Consider the following 9,462-nt stretch of genomic DNA (forward strand, 5'->3'; position numbering starts at 1 on the left):
GTTACCTCTCCTCTCACTCCCTTCTAGACCCTTCACAGTCCAGCTTCCGCCCCCTACATTCGACTGAAACTGCACTCATCAAAGTGACCAATGACCTTCTGACAGCAAAACGTAACGGTGACCACTCTCTGCTCATTCTTCTTGACCTATTTGCAGCTTTCGATACTGTTGACCACCATCTCCTACTCTCTAGGCTCCAGTCACTAGGCATTAAGGACACTGCTCTCTCCTGGTTCTCTTCCTATGTCTCTGACCGCTCCTTCAGTGTTTTGTTCTCTGGCTCCACGTCATCTCCTCTTCCTCTTGCTGTCGGGGTACCTCAGGGCTCAGTCCTTGGCCCCCTTTTCTCTCTACATGGCCCCAATTGGACAGACCATCAGCAGATTTGGCTTTCAGTACCATCTTTATGCTGATGACACACAACTATATACGTCTTCCCCCAACCTTACCCCGCTGTACTACAGAACGCCAGTGACTGTCTGTCCGCAGTCTCCAATATCATGTCCACTCTCTATCTGAAACTCAACCTCTCCAAAACTGAACTTCTTCTGCTCCCGCCGTATACTAACCTCCCTAAATCTGACATTTCCCTCTCCGTGGGTGGTACCACAATAACAGCCCGCCAGCAGGCGTGCTGTCTGGGTGTTATGTTTGACACCAATCTCTCCTTCACATCCCATATACAATCTCTTGCCCGCTCTTGCCGCTTACACCTAAAGAGCATCTCTAGAATCCGCCCTTTTCTCACCATGGAAACAACAAAAACCCTCACTGTAGCATTGATCCACTCCCACCTGGATTACTGCAATGCTCTATTAATTGGCCTCCCCGTCACTCGACTATCCCCTCTCCAGTCCATACTTAATGCAGCGGCCAGGGTCGTCCATCTGGCTAATCGGTACTCGGACGTGTCTGCTCTTCGTCAGTCATTACACTGGCTGCCCATTCACTAGCCGATCGCTGCGCTCTGCAAACAACTTTCGACTAACCTCTGCACTAATCCGTACCTCCCACTACCGACTCCAAGACATCTCCCGTGCTGTTCCTATCCTCTGGAATGCTCTACCTCAAGAAATTAGGACTAACCACAATTTGCATAGTTTTAGGCGCTCCCTCAAAGCACATTTGTTCAGAGCGGCCTATCCGTTCACTAATCAAAGTCATTCTATGTGTAAGTGTGCGTGTGTAGCCCATTCACTATCTCCATCCATCCTTCACTCCCTCAAGATGGCTGGACCTTCATTGTAAATACACAATTGTAAATACACACCTGTACTTTGTATCTCCCTCACTTCATTGTAGATTATAAGATCTCACGAGCAGGGTCATTTTATTTCGTCTTATTTTGCTTTAATTATTGTATTATTAACGTTGTTACTTATGACTTGTGTTTTGAAACTGTTAAACTGTAAAACGCTGCAGAATATGTTGGCGCTATATAAATAAAGATTATTATTATTATTATTATTATCCTTGAGGACTCTGGATGTGGTGAAAGAATCCTGGGAAGCTGAAACCACCCCCCATAGAAGCATGGCAGAGCATGTTGTCCAGATGCAAGAGCAGATGGCCAACGTGATGCCCATTGTGAAGGATCACCTTCTCAAGGCACAGGAAGCACAGTCCAGCTTGTATAATAGGTCAACCAGGTTGTGACCGTTCAACCCAGGGTATCGAGTACTTGTGTTGGTGCCCACAGTGGAGAGAATGTTCCTGGCCAAGTGGCAGGGCCCCTATGGAATGGTAGAAAAAGTTGATGAAGTCAATTACAAAATCCACCAACCAGGGAAGAGGAAGCCCTACCAGGTTTACCATGTTAACCTGATTAAACCGTGGCAAGACAGAGAACCCATGGAAGCTCCTTATCTGGTGCCCAAGTCTGATAGCAGCGCAGAAGATGTTAAGCTGGCGGACACCTTGTCCCACTCACAGAAACAGCAATATCGGAAGCTGTTGCAGCGGAATAAAGTCCAGTTTTCTGAGTTGCCAAACCTCACTCAGGTTATAGAGCATGAGGTACTCACAGAGCCTCATGTTCAAATCAATCTGAAACCGTATCAGATTCCATATTCCCGCAAAGAAGTGATCTCAAAAGAGGTGAAGCGGATGCTGAATCTAGGGATTATTGAAATGTCCAAGAGTGGCTGGTCCAGTCTCAGTGTTGGTGCCAAAACCAGATGGGGAGTGGTAGTTCTGTAATGACTACAGGAAACTCAATGAGGTCACAAAGTTCAAAACCTACCCAATGCCTAGGGTAGATGAGCTTATTGAGAGGCTAGGGCCAGCTCGATACATCACTACCCTTGACCTCACTAAAGGATACTGGCAAATTCCCCTATCCAAAGATGCGAAGGAGAAGATGGCCTTCTCAACACCAGACGGATGTTATCAGTACGTCAGGATGCCATTTGGGTTGCAGGGAGCTCTGGACATTTTCCAGAGAGCCATAGACCAAGTCTTAGCACCCCACAAAGAGCATTCAGCGAACTACCTAGATGACATTGTCATATTCAGCCAGGACTTGGGAAGTTATCTGGTAAAGTTGAACCCATACTTGACGCCCTAAGGAAGGCAGACTTTAGCATCAACCCAAAAAATGTGCTTTGGGGATGGAGGAAGCCAAATATCTGGGTTATGTGATAGGTAGAGGAGAAATAAAGCCTCAAATAAATAAGGTGGAAGCAATCCTGAGCTTGGCCTGATAGCTTCCCCGCTGACAGATCTTGTGAAAGGGACAAAGTCGACTATGGTTGAGGTGGCCTTTAAGGAACTGAAACTTGTCCTCTGTAAACAGTCAGTTTTGGTGGTGCCCAACTTATCCAAAGAGTTTGTGGTCCAGATGGAAGAATTGGATGTCAGGCTGGGAGCAGTTTGGCCAGGAGATTAAGGGAGAGGAACACCCTGTAATGTACCTCAGTTGGAAACTGTCCACATGTGAGAAGAACTGCTCCATAGTGGAAAAAGAATGTTTGGTCATCAAGTGAGCGTTGGACACTGTGAAATATTACCCGTTAGGTAGAAGGTTCAGGTTAGTGTTGGACCATGCCCCTCTAAGGTGGATGCGAGAGAAGAAAGGAAACAATGCCAGAGTAACTAGGTGGTTCCTAGCCCTACAAGCTTTTAGGTTTCAGGTGGAGCATAGGCCTGGGAAACAAGATGGGAATATGGCGGATGCCATATCAAGGGTCTATTTTATATTGGCAGAAGGTGCCAAGCCTTTGGGCAGAGGGAGGTATGCAAAGTGGCAGCTGGACAGGTCGTGGATGGGAGGTATGTGTCCCCCAGGTGTCAAACCTCGGTGATGTAGGACCCAGAGAAGCAGGCTCCAGCACATATAGCGCTGAGAGATGTTTTATGAGCTCAGATTATGGATCCGTGTTTTACGAGTAGCTGAAAAAGCTGGGTGGGATCAGCTGCTCACTTACCATCTGTCCAGGTCTTGAATGGTCTGATTTTAGGCAGCTGGGGCTATCTCACTTTGTCTGTGTGTTTTGCAAGGTGCGGAAACCTTGTATGTGCTGATCAGACCCTGCTGGAATCTGAGAGGAAAAGACTCACATTTAAACAGCTGAGCCTGTGTGTTACATGGACTTATTATTTTCCATTTTGCTCTGTGATACCTTTGGCTACCTGGAAGAGCCTGTTTTACTTTGCAACCCTGATGGTTTATGAACTTCCGCACGTTTGTTGGAACCAGCGAACTAAGTCCCGTGTTTGAACCAGCGTCTACTGCAGAGCCGATTCCTCACAGGACTAACAGATTAGACAGATCTGTGGTTCTCTCCACTAAACTTACAACCAGGCATGGTCGTGTGTGGTAATGGGCGTACCTTGGTGATGGTTTTGAAGCTTGGCAAGCAGGCACTTGTATCATACCTGACTCACATGCATAACTTAGTGTTTCAGCGTTTTCTGAAAACTTACCCCGATTTGCCTGAGCTACTTATAAGCCATATGTGCACCCATTTCAGCAAGTCACCTACAGCTGCCACTGGTCTAGCAGTGCTGCAGCAGCTCTTGCAACTGCCACCTCACCGACTGGTTTGTGACCTGCCCATGAGCTGGAACTCCACATTGCATATGTTGGCAAGGCTTTGTGAGCAGAAGAGAGCAGTAGTTGAATACCAGCTACAACATACCCATTGGTATTCTGCTCAGTCTCCACACATAACCAACGAGTGGGCCTGAATGTCTGACATCTGTGCAGTTCTACAAAATTTTGAGGAATCATCCTAGATGGTGAGCCGTGATGACAACATAATCAGTGCAACCATCCTGCTTCTATGTCTACTCAAATGCTCGCTACTCATAATGGAAGAGGAAGCTTTGGATGCGGACCAGGTGGCGACGGAGGAAGGAAGTAGACAGGGTGATACTACTCAGCCCTGCCTCATCTCATCTTTTCAAAGTGGATTGGGTGATACTTAAGAGGAGAAGGCTGAGGAGGAAGAGGAACAGGAGAGGGTTACCTGTGCTACAGAGGGTACCATCAACACCAGCTTTGTGTCTGTTCAGCACAGCTGGCCTGAAGATGAGGAGACTGAGGCTGGTTTCACACTTGCGTTTTTTTGCGCTGGATTTTAGCGCTAAAAAACGCATGCGTTTTTTCCCCTATATTTTGCATGGGATGCGCTTATGTGCGCATACACATGCGTTTGTATGCGTTTTACCATGCATGCGTTTTTTTGTGGTGTGCGCTCGGACGCACAAAATGCATCGTTGCATTTTTTGGGCGTCCGACTTGCCTCAAAAAACCGCATGCGCGCGCAATGCGTTTTTTTACAGCAAGACACCCATTCTAAGTCTATGGGTGCGCATATGTGCGCATTGCCATGCTCATGTATGTGTTTTTTTGCGCATGTGTTTTTTTGTTGACCATTAGTTAGATGATGGAATTTAGGGGTTTGGGTTATAGTTAGGGTTAGTTAAGGGGGTTTAGGGTTAGGGTTTGGGTTAGGGTTAGTATGGTTTGGTTAAGGGTTAGGGTTTAGGGTTAGTTAGGGTTTAGGGTTTGGGTAGGGTTTGGTTTAGGGTTAGGGTTAAGGTTAGTATGGTTTGGTTAAGGGTTAGGGTTAGGGTCAGGGTTAGGGATAAGGTCAGGGTCAGGGTTAGGGTCAGGGTCAGGGTATGGTTTGGTTAGGGTTAGGGTCAGGGTTAGTAAAGTCATGGTTTGGGTTAGTGTGAGGGGCCAACTAATGTTGGGAAAAAATGCAAACGCGGTAAAAACGCACTAAAAACGCATACAAACGCATAAAAACGCTGCGTTTTTTTCATGCATGCTCATAAAAATGCTTGAAAAAAACGCAGCATTTGTATGCTTTTGTATGCGTTTTTTCTATGCGTTTTTTGCGGGAAAAACGCGCTGCAAAAAAAAGCAAGTGTGAAAGTAGCCTGAGGAGGAGATGGAGTGTCTTCCTTCTGGTGGGAACAGGGAAGTCTTGACTGTTGGGAATCTGGCACGCAGGGCAGACTTTATGTCTTATTATCTTTCACATGATCCTCATGTTATATGCATTTTGGGCACCACCTATTACTGGTTGCTTACCCTTATCGACCCACACTACAAGGATGGACTGTGAGGGCATCATATTGTGTGGAGACACTGCTGGAGCATCATTGTGTGAAGGATTGTGGGGAGATCATACAGTGTGGGAGGGCATCATACTGTGTTGGAGGCACTGTGGTGGTACTATACTGTGTGTGAACTGGACTGTGTGACCCCGCATCAAAGTGTTTGGGCACCATACTGTATGGAGGGGATGTGATGGCCATCATACTGTGTATTGGGGGTTGTGAAAGCCATTATAATGTGTTGGTGGCACTGTGGGAGCATCAAACTGTGTGAGGAGCTGTAGAGCCATCATACTTTGTGTGGGCTATGTGGGGGCATCATACTGTACCACATGGGTGCATCATACTGTGTGGTTATGGACTGAACGGTTATCACACTGTGTGGACAGCTGTAGTGACATCACACTGTGTGTGGGGTATGTAGGGGCATCATACTGTACCACATGGGTGCATCATACTGCATGGGTGAAAACTGGGGACGCATCATACTGCATGGAGGGACTGTGGGAGCCAATTAGAAATGTAGCAAAGTTCTCTGATAAGCTGTGCCACTTACCCAATGTGCAGGGCTTTGCAGTAACCTAAGTATCTATGGTGATGACCACTGTGAACTAACGGTCACTTACATCTGGAGGCAGTGAGAGCTCCTGCTATGTATGTGCTATGCCTAAAGACGGAGAGAATAAAGATGCTGCTGACTGACCACAGGGATCACATGACACAACAATCTCAGGCAATCCCCAGGAGAGACAGTGCAGACACCGCTGGAAGCAGCAGAGGTATCAGAATATAAGTGCTATTTTAGGGGGGAATCATATTGATTGAGAATGGGTTGTCTGTATAGTGGACAACCAATTTAACCCTGACAAACATTGAATCAATGTGTTCTACTAAACAATCTCAAAGCTTTCCTTGGGAAGCAGATTTTTGTGAATGTTATCTCACTAAATGCTCTATCATAGCCCAGGCACCGTCAATGGGATTCATGGCAGTGGGTGACAAGTCCATGGAAGATTCAGGATGCCTTTTTTCCCTGCTAAAATTATGCTTTGTTTGCAGCATGGCAAGAAGCTTCATATTCAATGAACAGAGTTAATGTTTTGTTCAGCAACACACCTAGCCACAATGGAAGAAGAACCGATATCTATTTTGCCATCACCATCCCCCATTCCGACTGTTTATGTTTGTGTATTGGTGAAATATTAAAGTACTGCACCTACCTATAAAAAGACTGTAAAAGTGCTGATTACCAGCAAGTCCCATGCAACTTGTCTGGCAACTTTTTTCTGAGTGAAGACAAATACTCCTGGGAATTTAGAGACTCATATAATCCATACTAGGCATTACAAACACAAGGACTTCTCAAGCATTCTAGGGTGAGAGTTGTTCTTACACAGTAGCTCTCCATTATGCCCCATTTAGGATGGTGCTCAGTGACATAAGAGCAAGGGAAAAATGTGTAAGCAAATGTATTCTTTGTTAGCACTGGCTCCTGGTTTCTTAGGTTGGGTGCTGAATTTTCAGTATGCAAATTCCAAAGTATCAGCATTATTTATAGAGATTTAAAAAAAAACCCTCAATTTATTAACACAAATTATTAAAATCAGATGATCTGTTTAAATACATATTTTTACAGACAGAACCGCCACTTGCAATTGTATAAAGTCTGTATATGAACAAATGAGGTTCTTTTACTTTTACACAGGGTCATTCTCAACATTTAACATTATCGCCTAACTTAAAGATGGGCCATAACTTGTCCATCAGTGGTGGTCTGATTCCAACAGAGCATTCCAAAGCTTCATTCAGGAACACTTGTGGTCTCATTGGACCCCCAACAATTTGCTTGTTATACTCTATCATTTGAATAGGTAATTACTTGGAATGTTAAGAATAACTCACTATCTATTGTATTTGTAGAGCATTAGTCTTGCAATTCTTAATGTGGTAAGGAAGAAAAATGCAGCAAAATTTGTAGAATAAAAGGATCAATCACTTGATGTGTTTTTAGTCGCACTTTTCATAGTTTTTTTTGCATCCAGTTGTTTGCTGGGAGTCAATAAAGACATTAAATGCATAAGACATACATTGCTTTTCTTCTTTTTGTCTATTATTTTTTCACTATATGCACATTTTTGTCTCTTTTTTACCCCAAAACTAAGCATTTAATGGGTTCACTTTGATTTGGTCATTTTTGTAGCATTATTCTCTTCTAAGCCTCCATTAGTAGCATTTTTGCCTCTTCAAAAAGCATGTTATATTTGTGTGGACAGTGTTTCTGATATTACAAATCATATAATTCTAAGAGAAATCTACATCGCTCGTAATATTAGAAACAAAGCTAAATAAACAAAATGAAAAATGTAGGTACTAAAACACGTTATTTAGAAAAATACAAGAAAGAACACAGAAATAAACAGTGTTAAGGTAGCCTAATGTAACAACACTGGCACCCTAAATCATCATTGCTGTTTCTATAGTATTCTGAAGTAATGTGCTTCTTTTTACTGGCATTACTACTTATGTCTTATTCTTTACACTATTTGCAACATAAGTCTTTTTTATTTTTTTTCAATGTCTTGGCTTATCCAAGTGTTTAGACAGATTCATGAAATGCGACCTTTCCTAAAGGTCACATTTCTTGACACATCTCACTTCAGTCCCCGCCTAAGTTTACTGGTGGAGTTATTGATTTGGCACTTTTTTAGACAAATGTGTAACTTTTTAAAAGGTTTGTCCCCATATGCAGCAAAAAAAAACAAAAACAGTTCAGTACAAAAAGAAATATCATTGTTGATTTTGTGCCAAATTCATGAACTACATTGAAGGACTTGGTGCCAAAAAATAAGACAGCAAATGCCACAACACCAAAAAAAGTTTTTAGCAAACACAACATAAACAGTCGGTGGAAGCTCAGCCTTACTGCAAGTGAATCAATGTGACTTGACAGCTGAGTGGCAGAGTTATAAAGTCCCTTGAAAGTAGTTGAACATTGCTTAATATCCACAAAACATTCAGTCAATGAGTTTGTACATACACATATAGACGTGTTGCATACAAAACATGCACATCATAACTAATGCACCAAGGTTCACCAGTACTAGAATGAGAATTTGGCATTCTGCAACTAGAACTTGCAAGTGTAGCCAGAAAGCCAAAGTCTGTTATGTCAATATGGATTTATTGCCATATAACTAGTCGAGCATAATGTAGTACATCTGATGTTTGCTGCTTTGACAGGAAAAGTAAAATTAACCTTACCTTTGGCAGATAATTGATAGGAAATGTGTCCAGCAGATGTCCGGCCAGGTGACAGTAGATAGACATTGAAGAGCTGCTGCTTGTGTTTGGTTTTCACCTGTGCATGGAGATGATGCGTAATTCTCAACCAGCAATCACGACTCAGAGAATTATTAACACAGATCTCTGAAACTAAAAGGAGGAAAGGGAAACGAAAAAAGCTTACCGGAAACCATAGAGCCGTAACCTACAGGAAACCAAACACACACACACAAAACTTGTCAATGTGACATACTGTACTTGTTCCTGTTCCACCAGTGCGATCTTTATAACCAGTAAATCCAAACTTTATTGCACAGGATGTCAATTTCTAAAGTATCTTCTTATCTCGCCACAGGTAGTCACTTAAGTCACAAGTCACTTTTTGACGCTCTGCCCATTGCCCAATCCCTTCCTATCGCAATGTTCATTCAGGATATCCCCCATGTCTAAACAGATAATATACCTTACAACGTAAGTACTGAGCACAATGGACAACCTGCTCGCTATCCGATTACACAGTAGGTTCTTCTACCTCGCATCCGCACATTCTTTTTCTCTTGCACATTCCCTTCTCGTGATGTTTAGTTTTAGTATTCATTTTTCTTGTTT

General features: G+C 43.5%; 1 protein-coding gene across 1 annotated transcript in view; it reads right to left on the reverse strand.

The window, feature by feature from the left end:
- CARD11 (caspase recruitment domain family member 11) overlaps positions 1-8,997 on the reverse strand; it is a 171,864-nt gene extending 162,867 nt beyond the window's left edge. The window contains exon 1 of the mRNA XM_073546655.1: positions 8,833-8,997. The gene's annotated coding sequence lies outside the window, so the exon portion shown is untranslated. The remainder of the gene's footprint in view (positions 1-8,832) is intronic.
- Positions 8,998-9,462: the final 465 nt, after the last annotated feature.

The sequence above is a fragment of the Dendrobates tinctorius genome, unplaced genomic scaffold, assembly GCF_039654945.1.
Source record: "Dendrobates tinctorius isolate UK_male_01 unplaced genomic scaffold, ASM3965494v1 ptg000150l, whole genome shotgun sequence".
Taxonomy (NCBI): domain Eukaryota; kingdom Metazoa; phylum Chordata; class Amphibia; order Anura; family Dendrobatidae; genus Dendrobates; species Dendrobates tinctorius.